Consider the following 25830-nt stretch of genomic DNA (forward strand, 5'->3'; position numbering starts at 1 on the left):
TGCATACATGCGGTCATGAACTGACTAGATGAGGGGGGCCTTGCTCAATGCAAGTGTATTGAGCGAGGATGGATACCGTCTAGTCAGAATGTGGCCAAATCGCATACTTGCAGTCACATGACTGCCTGCTCCCAGCGCCGGCCTTGGAGAATCCTGACAGCGCACAGTGCCCGTGATGTGAGGATTCACAAGTCTACAGTCACATAGAGTGACACATAGAGTGACTGCAGACTTGTAGCTTAAGACTGGAAAACCCCTTTAATGTGTATGGATATCCAGATGGTGTAAAGCTCTATCTGTTCTAGTGTTTATATACAATTTAGATCAGGGGTTTCAAACACGTGGTCCGCGGGCCACATGCGGCTCAAGAGGCTGCATTGCATGGCCCTCGGGCCCTTGAGACTATCGCGGCCCGGTCCATTGGCCGCTGATGTCAGCATTCCTTTTCAACTGAATGTGCATCATAGAATAGAATAGGTCCATAGGCCCAAATTATGATAGATCGACTTTTCAGACAGAGTGTGTTAGTGGTCGAGCTTTGCCACTTTTGGGTTTGTCTTTTTTGGGGCTTTTTGGCCTTCATAAATACAAATGACCTTTTATCTAGAATAGCCTGTCTATGACGCGCCCCTGGGCCTGTGTCGCGCTGCGTTGCGCACGCGGGAGCTTACCCGGAGCCGGATCTCTTGAGGGTTGTAGTCTCGTGGCGGCGACCCGGTCCGTGCCCAGGGAGTCAAACTGAGCGGCGATGTATCGGCGGTAGATGTTGTACGACTACGCCACCCGTTGAATGCAGCTATGGAGCTGCCGCTGCAGGACAGTCCGCTGAGGCCGGTGGATGGATGGTGCAGCGTAGATGGTATAACCCCCAACGGGAGGGGTATGGCCTCAGGGCAGCAGATGTGGATGATGGGGGTAGCAGGAACCACTCGGAGACGGTACGGTGTAGTTCAGGGTCTTTACTGGTGACAATGATAGACCCTCCCGGAGTACTGGCTAGCGATTGGGGCCTGGTCAGTCCTTGAGCAGATGGGATCTCCCCTGGCCAGGTGGAGTTGTAGGCCTCCCAAACTGACTGTACTCTTCTGGCTACCTTGCTAGAAGCGGGTATAAGTAGCCCACGTCCCTGAGTGTACCGTGTGGTGCTCACCCGTATGGCCGGTGACTCGGGGCCTTCTAATGGCTTCCGCTCCACGATGGCGGTGCTGGTCCCACGCGTGTGACCGTGCCTTCGGGCTTCTTGGCCAGAGGACCTGAAATCCCCTGCCTGACGGATTCTGCTGCTGGGTAGGAGTTAGTTCCCACAGCCTCGGACTCCGGGTCCGGTAAGAAATCTTCTCAGTCAGGGCGAGCTCTGCAGCTTCCAGCCCCTGACTTGTAGTAGTATTGCTCCCACTGAGCTTCTGCTGTTTCTTCCTGTGACTGTTTCTTGTCTCTACTCTCCTTGACTGACTAACCCTGCCTCAGCCCAGGGTTTATACAGGGGAAGTTCTTCCCCTCCCAAGACTGGGCAGGAGGTGTGGCATGCACAGGATCCCTGACCAAAGGACCTCCCACCTGCTCTCAGACATAACATTACATTACTGTGGAAGACCAGACCCCTGGGGTGCCACATCTATGTCAAACTTCAATCAATTCTATTAGCTAATAATACATTTGGCAAACTTCTGTTAAAGTCAACTGCGATTGTCTACTCTCTGGAGTAACAGGGGTCTACACAGTTTTTGGCATAAGCTTAAGAAGAAATGTGATCACTTTTGTTTAAAAGGTGATAATCCTAAGAGGTGTGGTTTTACTGGTTTTAGAACCTGAAAATTTACCGTGTTTCTTACTAAACTTAAAGGGGTTGTCCACTACTATTAATATTTGGTCATTCTACTTTTATGTTGAAAATAAGCATCTTTGTAAATACCTTGCTTTGCAGTTACTGCCTGTGAGCGGCTCTATCACTGGCCGCTCACAGGCATCATGTGAGCTCCGACTGCAGCCGCCTCTGACATTCGCTGATGTCACATCAAGTTCCAGCTGCAGCCGGGCGTGACTCAGTGCTGCGTTCATGGTGGATGATGGGCTGTTGGCGGGGTTACCCCACGCGTCACACCCAGCATCCACCGCGTGCTCTCCCTCTCCCTATTCATTGGGAAAGCGCGCTGTGGATGCTGTTAGTGACTCGCGGGGTAACCCGCCCACAGCCCAGCATCCACTGTAGGGACCGCATCACTGATGTCACGCCTCACTTGATGTGACATCAGCGGCGGGTCACGTGATGCCTGTGAGTGGCCAAGGATAGCGCCACTCACAGGCAGTAACTGCAAAGCCAGGTATTTATGTGGCACCCTGCTACCATTGGTACCACAGGACCCAAAAGGGTGCATGGATGGACTCCTCCACAAGAGGCCCTCATTACATGCAGACACCTCCACCCTTCCACTTCATACCACCAGAGGGAGCCCTGTTAGGGATATAGAATCATAGAATCATAGAATCATAGAATGGTAGAGTTGGAAGGGACCTCCTGGGTCATCTGGTCCAACCCCCTGCTCAAAGCAGGATTCACTAAATCATCTCAGACTGATGTCTGTCCAGCCTCTGTTTGAATACATCCATTGAAGGAGAACTCACCACCTCTTGGAGGTGAAGGGTGGAGTCAGGCAGTTCAGTTCAGTTAGTTAGAGAGTTCAGTTCAGACAGAGAGGAAGTCTGAGAGCGTGCTGGCGCTGAGACCAGTGAAGGAGCAGTGTGGCCGGAGGCAAAGAGGAGAGGAGAAAGGAGTTAAGGGGGCAGAGGAGCATCACAGGATCACCCCAGAATACATAATCCAGACACCGGGTCCGTGCCTACAGGATCCTCTATACCCAGTACGGACAACCGGCATACCAGGAGGCTTCCAGACCTCTGGTCATCCTGAAGCTACCAGCAATAACCAGACTAGGAACCACAAAGGCCCCGGCGTCCAGGGATAGTGGTTGCCAAAGAAAGGTTCTACTACCAAGCGGTCAGGTGAGAGCAACACAACACAGAAGCTAGACCAAGTTCCAGGCTGGCTAGAAGCTTAGAGAGAGGGAGACACGGGAGAAGTCCTGAAGTGCACCCTTCCTAGCAAGTACCCTGGACCATACCTGCCGTTACACCAGTACAGGTACTGAAGAGAACCCCCTGTGTACGTGTCCGTCATTCCCCTTGACCTTGCCATCTCTCACCTGCATCCCTTCAATCAACTCTGCCCCGGGGATCCGCTCTGCCTGTGGGGAGCAGAAACATCCCAGCTGCCCTTTCATCACCCCCGGAGGTCTGCAGCAGCGCCGGTAACCATTACCGGAAACCACAGGTGGCGTCACGAAACAAACCATACACTAAAAATCCTTTTTTCAAGAGAGACCCCAGAGTACGGGCCCGGGAGCCGACTGCCGTGAGATCCTAAGCAAGGTAAAAGGCCCGTGTACCGAGTCCCCTATATTCCCCTGGGTGACACATTTACAAAGATACTTATTTGCAACATAAAAATAGAATGACAAAATATTAAAAGTAGTGGACAACCCATTTAAGATAGATACAATGTAAGTAAATAAATAGTATATTTATATATAAATGTATAGAGTATGTCTAAGATACTCAGATAGTTCAGATATTGCATAGGACTGATATGTGGATAACCTTGAACCTTGAATACAGTATAATTCATACAGTTATCTTTTTACAAATGTACAGATAGATTGACACATAGTTGAACCGAAAGAAATGGACTGGAGTCAAGTTGGTATGCATGCAAAATAAGAGCATGTTCACACTGGACATAAAACTGACAAAACCCAAGACAGAAATAAAATAAATAAGATAAATAAATACTGTGCTGTAAGTAAATAAGTAAAAGTGCATATAAATAACATTGGGTACTTAGTAAACACCGTTTTTGATCAAAAAATGCGTAAAAGACATCCCACCAAGGTCAAGGTGTACCCAAGTTTGGGATGGTCCTAACCTCTAATATTAAAACCTTACTGTGTGTAATAATGATGTCCTATGTGAATAAGGGCTGAGCAGGACCGGGTTCCAAAAATGGACACACACATAGTGGGGAGCTTTTTAAATGTCATATCCAGCTCAAAGGAAGAGTGACCACACCCTTACCTGCACTCAGTGCAGAAACCGGAAGCTAAACCGAAAGAAATGAACTGGAGTCAAGTTGGTATGCATGCAAAATAAGGTTAGGGCCATCCCGAACTTGGGTACACCTTGTCGTTGGTGGGATGGCTTTTGCGCTTTTTTTGATCAGTGTTTACTAAGTACCAATGTTATTTATATACACTATTGATTTTACTTATTTACTTACAGCAGGGTATTTATTTATCTTATTTATTTTGTTTCTGTCTAGGGTTTTGCAAGTTGACACATAGTGTATAAAATGATACAGTATACACAAAGGACACTGTGTGCTCTTCTGACACTTCACTCTATACACAATGTTTTTGTAGTCACCTGAAATGATGAAAGTGAACCTACTGAACTATCATGTTTGAACTCCTTTTATTTCAAGTTACATTTCAATAAATACAAAAGAAAAATAATGAAAACAATCATTATATTCTTATCTACAAGTATGGACACTGTATAATTACTCCATAACATACATAGTTTTATGCTTTTTGCCACAAGGCAAAATCTGCACTAACCAAGTGACAAAACCATAAATAATTAAGGGACTATACAACGTACAGATAATAGGGTCAAACAGCATGGAAAAACAGAACCACACAGGGTGTCAATGACATCGCAATACAGTGTCCAAATAAGATTGTCATATCAGTTATACAAAGAGCATTTAACAAGACCACAAATATATATAAAGAAAGACTTTTCATACTGTGTACATTTTCATACAGTAAAATTAAATTGCGTTATTCTAGTTTCTCTTTTTAACCCATTACGTATTCTGAGTGCCCACCCTGTGTCTAAACAGAAGATGAGGGCACCCACTTTAATTTTTGCCATACAATTTGCTATTATTATTGTATAAATCATCAGATTGGTCATACAAGTCATGTATAGTGGTAGGCGGACCCGAACAGTAAAGTTTTCTCACCTATAAAGAATGGAGAGGTCTGTATTTTTTATCGTAGGCACACTTCACCTGTGAGAGACAGAATCTTAAAAAAAATCCAGAACATCACATTGTATGATTTTTAAATAACTAAATTGCATTTTATTGCATGAAATAAGTATTTGATCACCTACCAACCAGCAAGAATTCTGGCTCTCACAGACCTGTTAGTTTTTGTTTAAGAAGCCCTCCTTCTGATATGACTGCTGACCAAATCTTTCGGATCGTCTTGGGACATGGCCATTAATGGATTATTGTCGGACAGATGAAGAATATGGTGTTTTATTATTTTTTGTCTGTTACAGTGGGACATGGGCATCAATGGATCATCGGCAGAAAGGTCAGTATAACTTTGCTTTTTTATTTTTATTTTTTTGTGAATAAATGGGTAAAGGGTGTGGAGTTTTTATTTAAAATAATGAAGGCTGTATCTTTCTTTCAATTAAAGGATTTTATTCTGGCTGGGTATTTTTTACAATCTGACTTAGGGGTTAGTAATGGGGGCATCTTATAGACACTCTCCATTACCCCCTGGGCTTGATGTCAGTGGCCATAAAACAGCTAACATCAACCCAAACCTATTACCCCACTTGCCACTGCACCAGGGCAAGTGGGCGGAGTCAGGCAAAGCACCAGAATTGGCGCATCTAATAGATGCACCTTTTCTGAGATGGCTGCGAGCTGCTATTTTTAGGCTGGGGAGGGCCAATAACCATGGCCTCTTCCCAGTCTGAGAATGCCAGCCCCCAGCTATCTACTTTAGCTTGGCTAGTTGTCAAAAATAATTTAAAAATAAGGCGTAGGACCCCTCTATTTTTGATAACCAGCCAATATAACGCTGACTGCTGGGGATTGCAGCCCGCAGCTATCACCTTTACCTTCGCTGGCTATCAAAAATAGAGGGGAACCCACGCCATTTTTTTTTATCTATTTATTGCACAGGTGCTGCCTGATGATACTCTCATCAGCTTCGCCTGATCTTGCTGCTAACAGCGAGACCAGGCTCACGCTGATGAGAGTAGTACTTTTTACCGTCAGTCACAGCTGCTGCCTCACATGCTGTCATCTGGCAGTGTGGGAACCGTAGCGCTCTGAGAGGCAGTAACTATCTTATCGCTTGATCAGAGCCTGTTTCCCACGCTGTCATGCAGTTGAAAGCATGGGAAGCAATGGATGTTTGGGCTCCCCATTCATCTGAATGGGGTCTGATTTTGGTTTGGGTACAGTTCTGGTACCCAAACCAAACTTTTTTTATATGTTCGGCCGAACCCGCCAGACCCGAACATCACTAATCATATGTAAGAAATAGACCAGAGTGACAAGTGATTGGTTCCAACATCCTCCTGTTCCACTTTTAAGAAGTATTCTAGTCTCTTTCTTGAGCTCAACAGAAACTCCTTTGGTAATTTGGTGGGCCGGCCAAAGACAGAATAGTCATGCCAAAAATATCTATGTGTGTAATGAGTCTGTCAGCTCAAAATGGGCTTCTCTAGTCACACTTCGAAAGAGCCACTCGCTTGTGCACGGAGAGCAAGATTTTCTGTCTTCAAACTCTAAAGTGTTTTTCCATTTATAGGTTTTTAACGCCTATCGACTTGCTCATGTTAAACGTAGCAAAATTAAAAGTACTCTCGTCCCATGCTACAATGACTCATCTCTACTTCTGCTCTCATTCTTTCTTGACAGGTTGTAGCAATGATGTCATGATTGTCATGGCTGCAGATCTTGCAGAAATATAACCCTGCTGTGTCCTGCAGGGTTTGGTTACCCCGCCTATCCCCTGCCAGCAGGGAATTTATTAGGATGCTCTTCATCCTGTTCTCTGCCTGAACTTAGGTTCCTGTTCATCTCCATCTCCAGCGTTCAATCTGGAGTTCTGTCTCGTCTCTCCTGTTACTGACTCGGCTCGTTTACCCGTTCTGTCTGACCTCTCTGCTCCTGACCTTGGCTTAGTCTTGTGAATCAGTGCTGCCTGTCCTGATCTCAGACCATCTGACTATGCTTCTGTCTTCGCTCCTCTGTGCTTCGCCTTCCTTCTTGGACTTGTGGGTCAAATGCTGCACAACCTGAAGATTACCTATGGCCAACCCTATCTTGATCACCAGAGGCTGTAGTGAAAACCAGGTGATCACTTAGTCACGCCACTTCAGGATAAACCTGGCCCATGGGCCAGTGGGTCCACACCCACCGCCATCACAATGATTAAAGTGATGACATCATGACGACAGGGAGTATGAATGCTAGAGTCATTGAGTTCTGGGCACTGCCCTCAAGTTACACCTGGTGATTACCTGGCCAAGCCTATCCTCACCACCAGAGGCTGCAGCAAAAATGAGGTAGTCACGCCCCTCCAGGGTAAGCCTGGCCAATGGCACAGTGGGTCCCCACCCACCACTGTCACAATGATTACAAGAATGACATCATGACTACATGGTATATAAATGCTGGAGTCAAACACTGGGTATTAAAACCATATGAGTAGAAAATCTCTTTAATCACTAAACAGAGATCTGGCCTTTGGCCCTTAGGTTACTTCCATAGTAGCCGCTAACTGGTGGAGCAAGCTAGCAATTTAAACCTTAAAGCTTAGTCAGAACCATCAAGATCTGAACTGGAACAAAATTGGATTCAGATGTGTGGTCAGGGATAGTCAGGTTAGAGTTCAAGAGATCAAACAGAATAAACTGTCAAAGAAGTGTCAAAAGATCCATTGATCAAACTAGAAGGATCTTCAGGGATCAATCCAGAGGATAGTCAGAAAAACAAACAGGTCAGAAAACAGAATATCAGTATCAATCCACAATAGTGCACTATGGGTGGTGTCAATGTATACAATAAGTAGCAGTGGTGGCAGGAAACTGAAGATTTAAATAGGGCACTCATTGACCAAACCCAGCCTCCGAACGGTCTGAAAACCAGACTAGCTGAATGTACAAATCAATGTTAATTCTGGCTGCATCATTGCCCATAACACTGTGACCATTCCCTCTTGGAACAGTGGCAACCTCTCATAGTGATATTTGGCAGGTGATCAACAACAGGTTAGTATGTGACACTATGGCATACATTTGACAGGTGAACATCTGCCATTCTATACTTTATGGAGTAACACAGTGGTGTGGAACCTAAGTCTGCAGGCCATTTATGGCCTGCGATGACCTTTTCTCTGGCTCAGGGCAGATTCCCTGGGACCGCAGTGCTTGATTCGTCTATCGGCCCTTTCATTTCTTCTTGCTCTGCAAGCATGCACAAGCAATGAAAGATTACGTCCTGGCACTAGCCAAATGCCAGCATCAGGACGTACTTTGTGAGCGGAGTTAGCATACAAACCGCTCCCTTTCCACAGAAGTGAGCTATGGCAGCCCCAGCTTCTCTTGTGATGTCTATACCGCAGCCCCAGCGTCTCCTGTGATGTCTAGACCACAGCCCCATGTCTCCTGCAATGTCTATACTGCAGCCCCAGCGTCTCTTGTGATGACTATACCAGAGCCCCAGCGTCTCTTGTGATGACTATACCACAGCCCCAGTGTCTCCTGTGATGTCTAGGCCGCAGCGCCAGTGCCTCCTGTGATGTCTATACCGCAGCCCCAATGTCTCCTGTGATGTCTATAATGCAACCCCAGCGTCTCCTGTGATGTCTAAACCACAGCCCCAGTGTCTCTTGTGATGACTATACCACAGCCCCAGCATCTCCTGTGATGTCTAGACCGCAGCCCTAGCGCCTCCGATGATGTCTAGACCGCAGCCCCAATGTCTCCTGTGATATCTATAATGCAGCCCCATGTCTCCTGTGATGTCTATACCACAGCCCTAGCATCTCTTGTGATGACTATACCACAGCCCCAGCGTCTCATGTGATGACTATACCACAGCCCCAGCGTCTCCTGTGATGACTATACCATAGCCCCAGTGTCTCCTGTGATGACTATGCAGCAGCCCCAATGACTCCTGTGATGTCTATAATGCAACCCCAGCGTCTCCAGTGATGTCTATACCACGGCCCCAGCGTCTCCTGTGATGTCTATACCACAGCCACAGCGTCTCCTGTGATGTCTATAAAGCAGCCCCAGCGTCTCCTGTGATGCCTATACCACAGCCCCAGCGCCTCCTGTGATGTCTATGTGTGGCGCCCTGCTGCGCATTGGTGCCACAGAACCCAGAAGGGTGCATGGATGGACTTCTCCACAAGAGGCCCTCACACATTCACACACCTCCACACTACCACCTCAGACCAGCAGAGGGAGCCCTGTTAGGGACATATATAGGGAGGGTGGAGCCAGGCAGTTCAGTTAGTGGAGAGTTCCCACTAAGACACTGAGAGGGACAGAGCTCAGAGTTGAGCTGAGAGCGTGCTGACGCTCAGAGAGCAGCGAAGAGGCAGCACGCTGGCTGCCGTGCTTAGGCGAGCAAAGGCCTACAGCACAAGTGAAAGCCTAATGAGGGCCTGAATGTGGCCGAAGGCGAGAGGAGAAGGAAGGAAGTAGTGAGGGGGCAGAGGAGCATACCAGGCTCACCCCGATATATATAACGGACACCGGGTCCGCGCCTACAGGGACCCTTAATGCCCAGTAGGAACCACCGGAACCCCTGGAGGACTACAGGTCCCAGGTTCACCAAACGCTGACTACAGTACCAGGGCTAGGAGTCACGGAGGCCCCAGCGTCCAGGGAGAGTGATCTCCAAAAGAGAAGGCCCTACCACCAGGTCAGCAGGTGCAAGAGAGAGACAGTAACCAAGCTAGGCCTAGTTCCAGGCAGGCCAGAAGCTTAGAGAGTAAAGCCATGGATCAGGAGGCCCTATACCCACTCACTGGGGAGAGTCCAAAAGTGCACCCTTCGCCCGGAGTACCCTGGACCGTGCCTGCAGCATCACCAGTAAAGGTACTGAAGGTCCTGCCGTCTCTCCCCTGCACCACCATCCCTTACACCCCCACGCTGCCCTGGAGCTAGCTCTACCTGTGGAGAGCCACACCATCCCTGCTGCCATATTACCAGCTCCAGAGGACTGCTCCGCAGCGGCGGCTCCCCTTAGCCACATTCCACAGGTGGCGTCACGAACTTTCCAAATCCCCTACAAATCTATCCCCCTTTTTACTGACCGCCCTGGGTCACGGACCGGGCCAACCAGCGTGATATCCCCCAACAAGCAACCAGAGGCCCGGCTGCCGAGTACCCCACGGCCCAGAGCCTTGGCGTCACGAACAGGATTCCGTGCCCGTTGCCACCGTGTACTGTGCACCTTAAAAGACTGTAGTACTCACTGTGGTGAAGGTTTCCCGCCATTCCCGAGATTTCCCGCCAAAGTCCGCCATTTCCCTGTCGGAATCGGAGAGGCGTAACCGCTGGAAGCACGCGAAGCCCAAGACACGCCCCGCCCCTGACGTTGAGCCAGGAAGCATCACGTCCTGGAAGGAGCCCAGAGGATGCTCTGACGTCAGGCGCGAGCGACGCAAGGTCCTGGAAGAAGACCGTCACCCGCGGAGCTGCGGCCTACCTGTTAAAGAAAGTGAAGAAGGTAGGCTCCGGTTCACTAGGGGGGGCGCAACCATGGCCGACGACCAGCAAGCCGCCGGAGCACCGGTTAACGCTCCTGATGCCCAACTTGCGCCCGGCGTGGACAGGCCGGAGCAGCCGCTCCACCAGCAGGGGTCATGACGCCATTGATACTGATGGCCCTGCCGTATGTCCCTGGAGCGAAGTAGCTCCCCCAGTATAATGGCAAACCGGACACCCTGTCTGGATTCAAGAGAAAAATTTGCGGTGTGTTAGACATGTATTCTATGACCGGTAAACAGAGAGCCGCTGTTGTACTAGGACAATAGACTGGTGCCGCAGAGCGGGAAGTTGAAACGTGGCCAGCCGCAGACCAGGAATCAGTATCCATCATCTTTAAGAGACTGCAAACTGTGTTTGAGAACCGCACTGAGACAGATCTCCGGATGAGGTTCTACCACTGTGTCCAGAAACCTGAGGACAGTATCCTGGACTACGCCTGGCGCTTATAGGAAGCCCTGCGGGCCCTGAAACAGGTTAGTCCAGCCAGCATACAAAATGAAAATAAAATGCTGGCGGAACAGTTCATCCGGGGGTTGAGGTCCCAGGAGGAGAGCAGGATTGTACGGTGGTGGGCCTTAGATCATCCAGATGCCTCCTTTGACACCCTTAAGGACATGGCTATAAAGGGTCTGCAGCCCCTGGAAACAACAGATACTGCTATCCAGCGTTACCAGGGTGGGGCCACCCCAGTGTCCGCAGCACTCACTGCTCCTTCATTAACGGCCGAAACAAAGATGCAAACAGTGCCCCCTAACGAGCTGGACTGCCTGCGCTCTGAAGTGCGCCAGTTAAGTAAAACCCTGGCCACTGTCCTGAGCACCCTGCAGCTACAGACGGAGCCTGAGCCAGAAGGAAGGATCCTACTCGCCGACAGCCCTGAGGATGTCCCCTGGATAAGGAGAAGAAGGAGGACAACGCCACCCCGGAGGAGGACAACGCCACCCCCATGGGAGGATCAACGTCACCCTCCAGGAGAATTCATCTGCTACCGCTGCCAGAAGGCAGGCCACACAGCGCGGAACTGTCCTTTAAACGAGCAAACCCTGGGGCCGAGGGCTGACACCCAGGAGTAGACCAACCAGGCCCATCAAACTGGTACCATCGGTTCGTGGGAGGAAGACCTTTCCTGTCCATTGTGCTGGATGGCATAGCCACACCTGCCCTGCTGGACACTGGATCTCAGGTAACCATCTTGCCTGATGTCCTCTACAAGAGGTTCTGGTCCATAGACGAACTGCAACCGCCAGCTCCAAACCTTTCCGTGTAAGCCTCCAATGGCCTTCCCCTTAACCTAGTCGGGGTTAAGGATGTGGCAGTAAAGGTGGGAAGAGTGGAACTGAAGGACCAGGGACTAATTGTAGTAGAGACTAATCCTGATGATACAGATCTGTACATGATACTTGGTACTAATGTTGTTGGTAACTGTTTGGGAGAAGTGTTATTCTTGCTTCAACAGATGGCTGACACTGCCAAGCCAGGGCAGAGGAGGGTGCTCCAGAAAGAGATCTGAGCCCTTATGTACCAGCAACAGGTAAAGCTAACAGGTGGTGAGATTGGTAATGTACCGGTGACAGACCCGATACCCATTGTGATTCCCCCGATGAGTGAAATGCTGATTTGGTGTAGAGCAGCAATAGGTCTCAAGGGACAGAACTACCAGGCGGTAGTGGAGCCCATTAGCTCAGAGCACAGACCTACACTCTTAACTGCCAGAGGGGTGGTTGATGTATGCAATGGGAGGGTACCCGTACGTCTCCTAAATTGTGGGGAGGATGAAGTTAAATTACCAAGATACGCCACTGTTGCCAGGTTGTATACTGTGGATAACAACGCCATACACACAGTGGAGTCCTTAACCTCAGACACAGTGGAGGGTAATGACTCAGAAACCCAGGTGGGGGATTGGTGTCAACAGCTCCATGTTGGGACTGACGCCACTCCTGTCCATCAAAAACAAGGTGTATACAGGATGGTCCAGGAATACGAGCAGGTATTCAGCAAACACCCACTTGATTTTGGGAGGATTAAAGGGGTACAACACCATATACCCACAGGTGACCATCCACCCATCAAAGAACGTTACAGGCCCATACCACCAGCACACTACCGGAAAGCGAAGGAAATGCTGCATGACATGAAGAAGGCCGGGGTAATAAGAGATAGCTGTAGCCCCTGGGCAGCTCCCCTGGTCCTGGTCAGGAAAAAGAATGGATGCATGAGGATGTGTGTAGATTACAGACAGGTAAATCGCATAACACATAAAGATGCATACCCTTTGCCCCGTATAGAGGAATCCCTGGCTGCACTAAAGTCTGCAAATTACTTCTCTACCCTTGACCTCACTAGTGGGTACTGGCAAGTAGCAGTTGCTGAGGAGGACCGGGAGAAGACGGCCTTCACTACCCCGATGGGACTCTGCGAGTTCAACAGTATGCCGTTCGGACTCTGCAACGCCTCTGGAACGTTCCAGAGATTGATGGAGTGCTGTTTGGGACACCGTAACTTCGAGACCGTGCTGCTATACCTGGATGACGTGATAGTGTACTCCAAGACGTATGAGGACCATTTGAAGCACCTGGCGGAGGTATTTGAGTCATTGTCCCGGTATGAGATGAAATTGAAGCCTTTCAAGTGCCACCTGCTCAAAAAGAAGGTTCAGTACCTGGGGCACATCGTCAGTCCAGAAGGAGTAGCACCAGACCCGGAGAAGGTCACTGCCATCCAGAAATGGCCGGAACCGAAGAATCTCAAGGAGGTACGTCAGTTCCTGGGACAGGTTGGGTATTACCGGAGATTTGTGAAGGACTACACCAAGAAGGCAGCGCCTTTGCAAGATCTCCTGGTAGGACAGTCCAACAGAGGCAAGAACCCCCCCTTCCAGTGGTGTAAAGAGCAGGCTGAGTCCTTTGCAGTGATGAAAGAGATCCTGACCGGTGAAGAAATACTGGCCTACCCTGACTACAGCCAACCTTTCCTGCTGTACACTGATGCCAGCAACGAGGAATTAGGAGCTGTGTTGAGTCATAAGCAGTATGGCAAAGAGAAGGTGATCGCCTATGCTAGCAGGAAGCTTCGTTCGACCGAGAGGAACCCAGAAAACTATGGCTCCTTCAAGTTGGAGTTCCTATCCTTGGTCTGGGCCATCACTGAACGATTCAAGCACTACTTGGCCTCCAGTAAGTTCACAGCTTACACTGACAACAACCCCTTGACACATCTAGAGACAGCCAAGTTGGGAGCCATGGAACAGCGTTGGATGGCCCGGCTGTGAAACTATCAGTTCACCATCAAGTACCGGGCAGGCCACAAGAATGCCAACGCCGATGCCCTATCCAGAATGCCTCACCAGTCGGACATTGAAGAAGAAGTGGATGACCTTGAGGAGATTGAGCTACCTGCCTTCCACAGAAATGGGATGGTCCACGAGCAGCGCACCTCCAGGAGGTATCATAGTAAGACATTAAACCCTTTACCTCATCACAGTTGGAAGGAGACCCAGGACAGCGACCCGGTTGTCAGCCGTATCAAAGAACTGATAACCCAGGAAGGTTCCTCCCTGGAGAAGGACGCTCCTCCACAAGCCAAGCAACTGTGGAATGAGAGAAGCCAGCTGTTCATCTATAGAGAGAAGCTGTGCCAAAGGTATGTCAAACTTAGGACCCATGAGATGGTATGGCAGATCGTAGTGCCCAGGACAGACATCCAGATGGTATTGGAGGCCTACCACGATCAAGGAGGGCACTTTGGCTGGAAGAAGCTGGAAACCCTACTGAAGAATCGGTTTTACTGGGTTGGAATGCGGAGTTCCATAGAGAGATGGTGCCGGGACTGTGGACCCTGTAGCCTCAGAAGAAAAGACTACAGCAGCCAGAAGGCACCCCTGCAGTCCATCAAGACCACCCAGCCCCTGGAGATCATTGCCCTAGACCACGTCAAGCTGTCACCTAGCAGGTCCGGCTACTCGTATGCCCTGACCATGGTGGATCACTACTCCCGGTTCCTGGTGGTAGCCCCCGTCAAGAATCTGACGGCAGAAACTGCAGCAAGGACGCTTCAAGCATACTTCTGCAGGCCCCATGGATACCCGGAAAAGGTGCTGACAGATCAAGGCCCTGCCTTTGAAGCCGAGCTGTTCAAGGAGTTTTGCCATCTGTAGGGGTGTAAGAAGATCCGGACTACACCGTACCACCCCCAAACCAATGGATGATGTGAAAAGATGAATAACATAGTTATCGACCTGTTGAAGACCTTACCTCTAGAAGAAAGAAACCAGTGGCCAGACCAACTACCTGACCTGGTAGATTTGTACAATCACATACCTGTGAGTTCCACCAATTGTACTCCAGCGTACCTCATGAGAGCAAGACCTGGAAAGTTGCCCATGGACCTGGAGCTTGGAGTGGTAGAGTCAGAAGCAGATATGCCCACTGAAGACTGGGATACGACCCGACAGGAGCAGTACAAGAGAGTACAAGCCTGTGTCGAAGGCAGTCTAAATAGGGTGAGAGATAAGCAGGAAGCGCAATACAACAAGAGTGCACCAGCTGAACCCTTGACACCTGGAGAAGTTGTGCTGAAACGAAAAAGGAGAAGCCACAAGCTTGACGACCAGTGGTAAAGGGAACCTTACACTGTGTTGAACTCCAGATTCAACAATAGGAAAACGTGTCTAATTAGCAAAGACGGAGGTAGAACAACTGCAACGGTTTCAAGAGACCATCTGAAGTTGTGTCCAAGTCCGCTGAAGCCCCAGGAGGAAGTGCCTCTCACCGTACCGGAGGAGCCTAAAGAAGAAGTACTCCATACTGTCTTAGGAGATTTCCCGGCAGATTGGCCTCAACTGGATGAAGCGGTAATAATACCTGTGCTACACTTTTACCAACAGCCAGAAGACTCTCCACTGCAAGTAAGACCTGTAAGTGCCCCAGAAGAGCCTACGCAGGAAGAATCCCCGGAAGAAGGATCACCGGTAGAAGCAGAGCCAGTAGGCCCAGTAACCAGTGTACTTGTCAGTCCTGTAGGGAGGTTGAGGCAGTCTTGCAGTCCACCAACATGTAGAGCGGAAAATAGCGCAAGCATCCACACTACACACATCCCAGTACTATGTAGGTCATCGCGTAGCACAAAAGGCCAGACCCTTGTCAGGTATAAGGAGTAAGTTAAAAATACCTGCAGTGTAAATAGTTACCCAGTAGGGTATTGATAATGTTTATTGTATAAACTGAAATATATGTGTTTATTTAGTTACCCGTAAGGGTATAAGGACTCAGAGGCTGAGGACTGTGAGCAGCCCAAAAACTGTTCATGTACATAGTTGCACTCCCTGGAGTGCCTTTTAAGTGACCACTGATCAAAAACCCGTTTGGCGTGGCCGAAAATGTGGTCCAGCACCTGGATCACCTATGCCCTGTAGCCACGCCCAGGGCCTACGTTGAGGGTTTTCAGGCGGGTCCCTCATGTCCCTTCATCGGTGAAATGGAAACCATTTACTTGAAAAACTCTGAACTTGTTTTATAAATAATTATTGTATTATAATGTTACCTGTAACATTTAAGAAAAGTGCCTCCCATAAAGGGAAGAAATGTTGATGTAATTGTTAACCTGTTTTGCAAAAATGCTTCAGTCCAGGAGTACTGAGTTTTACTAGGGGGGGATGTGGCGCCCTGCTGCGCATTGGTGCCACAGAACCCAGAAGGGTGCATGGATGGACTTCTCCACAAGAGGCCCTCACACATTCACACACCTCCACCCTACCACCTCAGACCAGCAGAGGGAGCCCTGTTAGGGACATATATAGGGAGGGTGGAGCCAGGCAGTTCAGTTAGTGGAGAGTTCCCACTAAGACACTGAGAGGGACAGAGCTCAGAGTTGAGCTGAGAGCGTGCTGACGCTCAGAGAGCAGCGAAGAGGCAGCACGCTGGCTGCCGTGCTTAGGCGAGCCAGGGCCTACAGCACAAGTGAAAGCCTAGTGAGGGGCTGAGTGTGGCCGAAGGCGAGAGGAGAAGGAAGGAAGTAGTGAGGGGGCAGAGGAGCATACCAGGCTCACCCCGATATATATAACGGACACCGGGTCCGCGCCTACAGGGACCCTTAATGCCCAGTAGGAACCACCGGAACCCCTGGAGGACTACAGGTCCCAGGTTCACCAAACGCTGACTACAGTACCAGGGCTAGGAGTCACGGAGGCCCCAGCGTCCAGGGAGAGTGATCTCCAAAAGAGAAGGCCCTACCACCAGGTCAGCAGGTGCAAGAGAGAGACAGTAACCAAGCTAGGCCTAGTTCCAGGCAGGCCAGAAGCTTAGAGAGTAAAGTCACGGATCAGGAGGCCCTATACCCACTCACTGGGGAGAGTCCAAAAGTGCACCCTTCGCCCGGAGTACCCTGGACCGTGCCTGCAGCATCACCAGTAAAGGTACTGAAGCTTACCCCCATGTGAGTGTCCATCTTTCCTCCGGGACCGTCCTGCCGTCTCTCCCCTGCACCACCATCCATTACACCCCCACGCTGCCCTTGAGCTAGCTCTTCCTGTGGAGAGCCACACCATCCCTGCTGCCGTATCACCAGCTCCAGAGGACTGCTCCGCAGCGGCGGCTCCCCATAGCCGCATTCCACAGGTGGCGTCATAAACTTTCCAAATCCCCTACAAATCTATCCCCCTTTTTACTGACCGCCCTGGGTCACGGACCGGGCCAGCTACCGTGATATCCCCCCAACAAGCAACCAGAGGCCCGGCTGCCGAGTACTCCACGGCCCAGGGGGCGCGTCATATGCAGCAGCCCTAATGTCTCCTGTGATATCTATGCAGCAGCCCCAATGTCTCCTGTGATGTCTATGCCATGGCCCCAGCATCTCCTGTGAAGTCTATACAACGGCCCCAGCGTCTCTTTTGATGTCTATGCCACAGCCCCAGCATCTCCTGTGATGTCTATACCACAGCCCCAGCATCTCCTGTGATGTCTATGCCACAGCCCCAGCATCTCCTGTGATATCTATGACTCGCCCCCTGGGCCGTGGGGTACCCGGAACCGGGCCTTCTGGTGTACGGTGCTGATGGGGGTAGTAGTGGCAACCCGATCCCGTGGCTCAGGGTGGTCAGATCAAATGTTGTGGCAGTCTATTTATAGATTTATGAATGTCCGACTACGCCACCTGTGGATTGCGGTCAGAGATAACCGCCGCTGCAAGGCAGACCACTGAGGCTGGTGTTAGTGTGCAGCACAGGGGTAGGATAACTCCCCACGGGAAGAGTGTAGCCTCAGGGCCGTGTAAGTGAATGCTGGGGGTGATGGTGCAGGCGCAGCAGAAATCACACAGAGTCCAATGATGCAGTCCAGGGTCTTTTACTCACAGTTGATATCCAAGTCACTTCTGTCAGCAAGGACTGCCCGAGCCATGCTGCGTCCACCAGGTGAGGAGCTCGGTCAACCCCCAGGCAATTCAGGAGTATGGCACAGGACCCCCTTCTGTCCTTTCTCTGGCCTCTCGTGCCCCACCAGTGTCCTGACTTCTGTCCGGCTACCGTGAACCGTGTCGGGTAAGCGTTGGCCTTCACTTCCCGCTATCCTATATGGAGCCTTCCTAGCAGGTTTAGTGGGGGGTCGCATCAATAAATGGTCACAACCTCTGGTTCTTGGCTGAGGGTAGATTCGCCTCCACCAACTTAGGGATCTGGTACCTTTCCACAGCCTGACCCTTCCACTCAGTATAATGGGGTATGCAACGGTTGCTGGCCGTTCTGCACTCTTAGGGTCCCTTCTGCCTTCTTGTTTCTGGAGCCTTTCCACTCCTCTGGCTCTTCTCCTTCCTTTTCCTTCTCCTCTTCTCCTCTCTGGCCCCGGCCTTCTCTCTAGGCCTGCCTCATGGAGCTGAGCTCAGCCTGAGCCACTGCTCCCTGCAGCTCTCTCTCCCTTCTGCTCTGACTGAACTACTACTCTACTTCTACTTCTCTCTCAAGATGGCTCCCACCTTTTATCTGCTTCTCTGTGCCTGAGCTCAGGTGACCTGCACCCAATGAGCTCCTTCCTGTGCTCCCAGAAACCGCCCCCTTTCTGCTCCCACACCACTGGGTTCTCTCCCCCCTCCCCACTCCAGCCAGGGACATGGTCAGTTGTGCCCGCAGCTGGGAGCACCGTCGAGCTGTCCCCCGGAAATGGGGAGTGTATGCATGTGCAGCTAACTGAGCCCTGGTCCACACTCCATCCTTACCTGAGAGTGGAATATCACACCTCTGGTTGAGGTGCAATACCCCTGTAGCAACCGAGCCCTCGGGGCGCTACATCTATACCACGGCCCCAGCATCTCTTGTGATGTCTATACCATGGCCCCAGCGTCTCCTGTGATGTCTATACCACAGCCCCAGCATCTCTTATGACGTCTATACCACGGCCCCAGCATCTCTTGTGATGTCTATACCACAGCCCCAGCGTCTACTGTGATGACTATACCGCAGCCCCAGCATCTCCTGTGATGACTATACCGCAGCCCCATATCTCCTGTGACGTCTATGCCGCAGCTCCATGTCTCCTGTGATATCTATACCGCAACCCCAGCATCTCCTCTGCTGTCTATGCTCCAGAGCCAGGGTCTCCTGTGATGTCTGTACTGTGCCCTCTGTTTTATGCACAGACTATTTTATGCACAGTTTTCTACATTTTGTTAATCTGTGTTGTAGTTGAAGCTCTACCATCATATTTCATGTAGATTAAGTAATCCATAGATTGTATTTGCAGTTAGAAAATCAATGTGTAGCGTCTAGTCAATGGTGCTGCTTATTCCCTGCTTGGTCATCAGCTTCATCTGCATTTTTCTTCATCCAGTTTAGGATAAATGAGCGGGTTGTCTCCCCAAGGTACAGCTCAGGACACTAACCAATAGTTTGTTTATGCTTTACTGTTGCCTATTGGCAAACCCTCAGTTTATCGGTCCTGTGCACATGAAATAGTGCAGAACACTCATAGCAACTTCATTTTCTTTCAATGAGTACAGAATGTAGGGTAAAAATTATATACATTTTCTCTTCCGTAAATTTACATTTTAAACTCTGATGAAAACCAGACTTACACATTCATGAAAATTTTGAGGAAATTTACTATGCTAAATGAGACATAATTATTGTGCAATTTGCACCAAAAAAAAACTTTTATTGTCCTTTCATCAGTTTTATCATATGTTTTAGACTTTTTGGGAGTTTCTGTGTCCGATGCTGAATGCTGGGATTAATCTGAATTTACTTCAACAATATGGTTGAGATTCTCAGGCCACGCTCACACGTTCAGTATTTTGTCAGTACTTTCCATTGATATTTATAAGGCAAAATCAGGAGTGGAACAATCAGAGGAAAAGTATAATAGAAACACGTCATCATTTCTGTATTTATCACCCACTCCTGGTTTTGGCTTACAAATACTGATGTCAAATACTGATCAAATACTGAGTGTGTGAACATGGCCTTATTCAAGGAAAATCATGGCAAGTTGCTCCATAGATAGTTAGCTGCCAATGTTTCAGTCCAAATTGGACCTTGATCACAACCGAGGGAGGAAGGAGCGGGAGTGTATGTGCTAGGATAAAGCTGACGTATCTTGCAAAGGTATTTGGAAATCTTCGAAGGCTTTCTTGTCTCCAATTTGTATATTTTGAATAAGAGCTTTGCTTTCTCTAAAGCGTCTGTTACGGGTCCGGGTGGTGGAACCTCTGTGCCGAGGTGCAAGAAGGGACCCAGAACCAACCCTGGTCGTACGGCAGCTAACGACACCGTGACCAGGGAGGATCCGGGCTGAGGGACCAGGTGCTACTCTGGGGACGACCTTGTAAGAGAGCAGGTGGCTCCCACGGGTCAGATGGCTGGGACTGACCGGTATGGCAGATGGACACGGCAAGCAGGCGGAAGTCTCTGGTAGCTGACAGGTGGTCACAGTTCGAGAAAGCAGGGCAAGTAGCAGTCTTTGGGTTTACCAGGAAGGTGGTCACAGCAAGTGATGGCAGGGTCTCCAGGCAGGCTGGCAGGAAACAGGCAGGTGCTCCCAGATGAGCAGGCAGACCGACAAGGCAGGTAACTGGCAGGTAACTGGTGGGTGCTCCCAGGTGAGCCGGCAGACAGACGAGGCAGGTAACTGGCAGGTAACAGGTGGGCGCTCCCAGGTGAGCGGACAGACAGACGAGGCAGGTAACAGGCGGGTGCTCCCAGGTGAGCGGCCAGACAGATGAGGCAGGTAACTGGCAGGTAACTGGTGGGCGCTCACAGATGAGCGGTCTGACAGACAAGGCAGGTGGATGCTCCCAGGTGAGCGGACAGATAGCCAAGGCAGGTAACCGGCAGGTAACAGGTGAGCGCTCCAGGTGAGCAGGCTGGCAGGTAACGGGCAGGCAGGACGAGAAGTCAGACTAGCAGCGGGACCTGAGGGCTGAAGCACAGATCAGACACAGTGCAAACAACTTTGCTCGGGCACCTCCATTTTGGAGGAGGTGCCTTATATATGGGAGGTCCTCCGGCAATTGGCCGGGGACTCCTTAGGACGGCGCGCGCGGTCCCTTTAAGAGAGGGGGAGCGCGCCCTAAGCACACAGCCGGGGAAGGAGCGCGTGCCGGAAGCAGCGGGGACTGAAGCGCTAGAGGACGCCACGCCAGGAGCGGGAAGGTTAGAGGGACGGCGTCTCTGCCTAGCAAGGGGCAGAGACACCGATGCTACAGTACCCCCCCCCCCCCTTTAGGCCCCCTCTTTTTTAGGCCAGAAAGAAATTTTCCAAGGAGAAGCGGGGCGTTGATGTTCTCCCTGGGTTCCCAAGTTCTCTCCTCAGGACCAAACCCCTTCCAATCTACCAGAAAAAAGGTCTTTCCTCTTACCCTCTTGGTGGCCAGAATACTCTCTACCTCAAAGACGTCTTCAGCGGAAACCGGAGCAGGGGGAGTACCTGGATTGCTGGAAAAAGAGTTAAAGACAACGGGTTTGAGGAGAGATACGTGGAAGGAGTTGGGAATCCGTAAGGTGGCTGGGAGTTTTAATTTGTAGGCCACTGGATTAATTTGCCTGAGGATTTCGAAAGGGCCGATGAAGCGAGGACCTAACTTGTAGAAGCAGGGGCGGACACAGACTGTAGTGGGCCCCTGTGCAAGAAATTTTTGGGGGCCCCCCCCCTGCCCTTCATAAGGCAACAAAGTTATGTAAACATAACCCCCCCATGTGCAGCCCTCATCCCCCCCATGTGCAGCTCTCATCCCATGTGCAGCTCACCCCCCCGTGCATCTCTCATCCCCCCGTGCATCTCTCACCCCCCCGTGCATCTCTCATCCCCCCCGTGCATCTCTCATCCCCCGTGCATCTCTCATCCCCCCCGTGCATCTCTCATCCCCCCGTGCATCTCTCATCCCCCCCCCGTGCATCTCTCATCCCCCCCGTGCATCTCTCACGCCCCCCCGTGCATCTCTCACTCCCCCCCGTGCATCTCTCATCCCCCCGTGCATCTCTCATCCCCCCCCGTGCATCTCTCATCCCCCCATGTGCATCTCTCATCCCCCCGTGCATCTCTCATCCCTCCCCCGTGCATCTCTCACCCCCCGTGCATCTCTCATCCCCCCATGTGCATCTCTCATCCCCCCATGTGCATCTCTCATCCCCCCCATGTGCATCTCTCATCCCCCCCATGTGCATCTCCCATCCCCACCATGTGCATCTCTCATCCCCCCCCATGTGCATCTCTCATCCCCCCCATGTGCATCTCTCATCCCCCCCCATGTGCATCTCTCATCCCCCCATGTGCATCTCTCACCCCCCCATGTGCATCTCTCACCCCCCCCATGTGCATCTCTCACCCCCCCATGTGCATGTCTCATCCCCCCCATGTGCATCTCTCATCCCCCCCATGTGCATCTCTCATCCCCCCCCATGTGCATCTCTCACCCCCCCCCGCATGTGCATCTCTCATCCCCCCCCATGTGCATCTCTGATTCCCCCCACTCCTGGTTAATTAATTGTATTTAAAAAAAATAAAACTTGTTATACTTACCCCCATGCGATCCCTGCAGAATCCTGGCGCTCGTCCACGTCTCTGCCACCACGTTCTCCTGACGTTCGGCCATGTGACGGCGCCACATACATAGCCATCAGCTTTTGTTTTGGCCAAAAGATTTTTAAAGCCGCCACCACGATAAGGTAGACTCTTCTGGCCGGGTCCTACTCTAACCTATTAAAATTTTCTTAAAATATCCAATACTCTTTTTAGATATATGTTTATTTAGTTTTCTTTAAGGGAATGTGTCATATACATTTTTTTTTAAAATGACCAATAATACCACATACAGGGAATACCGCCACACCATGACCAGACCACATATTACCACAACATAGTGACCGAATAATACCACACAGAAGGGAGAAAAACTGCCACACCATGACCAGACCACATATTACCACCACATTACTAATATTACCACCACATTACTAATATTACCATAAGTGTCATTATACACGGGAGCTCTATACATGGTATGTATAATGTAAGTGTCCAGGTAATCTAGTGATCACCAGTGACATTATACACAGGAGCTCTGTATATAGTGTCAGTGTACAGGTAATACAGTGATCACCAGTGACATTATACACAGGAGCCCGGTACATAGTATATAGTGTAAGTGTACATGTAATACACTGACTCACTGGTGACGTCTCTAGGTGAAGTCCTTCAGCTACGCTTTTCTCCTTCATCCAGCACAGACCGCCATCACGTCTTCCAGCCAGGACTCGTCTCTGCATAAAATAACACAGTTATCTAGAGCACATTCCCCAACTTCTACATTACGCAGCTGAATACAGACGTGCATCCACCATCAATATATGGTTAGTTATTATGCCACCTACCATTCCAAATATAAATTGTAATCCACCACGGTGCCCCCATTAACTGTAAATAGGCACTCAATATATAATTTAATTAGAACCTCTACTCTTTCCGCCAATTTGTTACCAGTTACACTCCTGCATCCGCAACGCCCCCTACTCTATGCTTCCTGCTCCCCGCATTCATTATTTACATGCACCCCCTGCCCCGATTCATTATATCATGTCCGTGCTCTCCCCACCCCATCATCATTTATCATTTACTCTCCCCCACCCCACATTCATTATGTGCAGCTCATTATCCCCCTACTCCCAATTCCCCCATGTGCAGCTCATTTTCTCCCAATTCCCCCATGTGCTGCTCTCATCCCCCCCATGTGCAGCTCTCAAACCCCCCCATGTGCAGCTCTCAAACCCCCCCATGTGCACATCTCTCACCACCCCCCATGTGCACATCTCTCACCCCCCCCATGTGCACATCTCTCATCCCCCTCCCCCACATGTGCCCCTCTCTCATCCCCCCCATGTGCATCTCTCATCCCCCCCATGTGCAGCTCTCACCACCCCCCCATGTGCACCTCTCTCACCCCCCCATGTGCACATCTCTCACCCCCCCATGTGCACCTCTTTCATCCCCCTCCCCCACATGTGCACCTCTCTCATCCCCCTCCCCCACATGTGCACCTCTCTCATCCCCCTCCCCCACATGTGCACCTCTCTCATCCCCCTCCACCACATGTGCATCTCTCATCCCCCCCACATGTGCATCTCTCACCCCCCCACATGTGCATCTCTCATCTCCCCCCCACATGTGCATCTCTCATCTCCCCCCCCACATGTGCATCTCTCATCTCCCCCCCCACATGTGCATCTTTCATCCCCCCCCACATGTGCATCTCTCATCCCCCCACATGTGCATCTCTCATCTCCCCCCCACATGTGCATCTCTCATCTCCCCCCCACATGTGCATCTCTCATCTCCCCCCCCCACATGTGCATCTCTCATCCCCCCCCACATGTGCATCTCTCATCCCCCCCCATATGTGCATCTCTCATCCCCCCCCACATGTGCATCTCCCATCCCCCCCCACATGTGCATCTCCCATTCCCCCCACTCCTAGTTAATTGTATTTAAAAAAAAAATAAAACTTGTTATACTTACCCCCATGCAATCCCTGCACAATCCTGGTGCTCGTCCAAATCGCTGACACCAGGTTCTCCTGACTTCCGGTCATGTGACGGCGCCGTCACATGACCGGAAGTCAGGGGAATCATGAAGGCGCTGCCACGGCAGCGCAGCGCAGCACTGAGATGTCCCGGACCCGGCGCTTAGCATGGGGTCGGGGGCCCCATGAGGCGAGAGATGCACAAGAGGGGGGCCCCCAACGGGGCTCCGAGGGGGCCCCTACCGGCCGGGCCCCATACTGGAGTCAGGGCAGTCATGCCCTGATGGCGGCCCTGCTGGAGGCTGGAGGGGCCCCCTCTCCCTCGGGGCCCCCGTTCAATGAACCGGGTGCACGGGCGGTAGTTCCGCCCCTGTGTAGGAGGGTATCTTGAGCCGTACATGTTTGGAGGAGAGCCAAACCTTGTCTCCCGGACGGAATTGAGGCGGATCCAGACGTCTCTTATTAGCATATCTCTTCATCCGCTCGGAGGACAGAAGAAGTGCGGACCTAGTGCTCTCCCAAATAGTAGAAAACTCGCTGACAAGAGACTGCGCGGCAGGGTTGTCCACAGAGGCGGAGACGGGAAACGGAATCCGGGGGTGCTGGCCGTAGACAATAAAGAACGGGGACTTGGAAGAGGATTCGCTCTCGTGGTTATTATAAGAGAATTCGGCCCAAGGAAGGAGGTCCACCCAATCAGAATGGTGGGCATTAACAAAGTGCCGGAGATAGCTGGTAAGGATCTGATTGATCCGCTCCACTTGACCATTGGACTGAGGGTGGTAAGCGGAGGAGAAATCCAGGGTGACGTCCAGCAGTTTACATGTGGCTCTCCAGAAGCGTGAGGTGAACTGAACCCCTCGATCCAACATGATGTGGAGGGGTAGGCCATGGAGACGGAAGATATGGCGGATAAAGTCCTTAGCCAGCTCAGGTGCAGACGGGAGACCAGGCAGGGGAATGAAGTGGGCCATTTTAGAAAAGCGGTCCGCGACCACCCAAATGACAGGACACCCGGCAGAAACAGGGAGATCGGTAATGAAGTCCATAGCGATGTGTTGCCACGGGGCAACAGGTATGGGAAGCGGCAGGAAATGACCAGCTGGTAAGTGTCTGGGAACTTTGTTGCGGCCACAAGATGAACAGGCAGAGACGAAGTCTACCACATCCTTACGCAGG

This window comes from Phyllobates terribilis, unplaced genomic scaffold, assembly GCF_046119375.1.
Source record: "Phyllobates terribilis strain yellow unplaced genomic scaffold, ASM4611937v1 Scaffold_1__5_contigs__length_1240528914, whole genome shotgun sequence".
NCBI lineage: Eukaryota > Metazoa > Chordata > Amphibia > Anura > Dendrobatidae > Phyllobates > Phyllobates terribilis.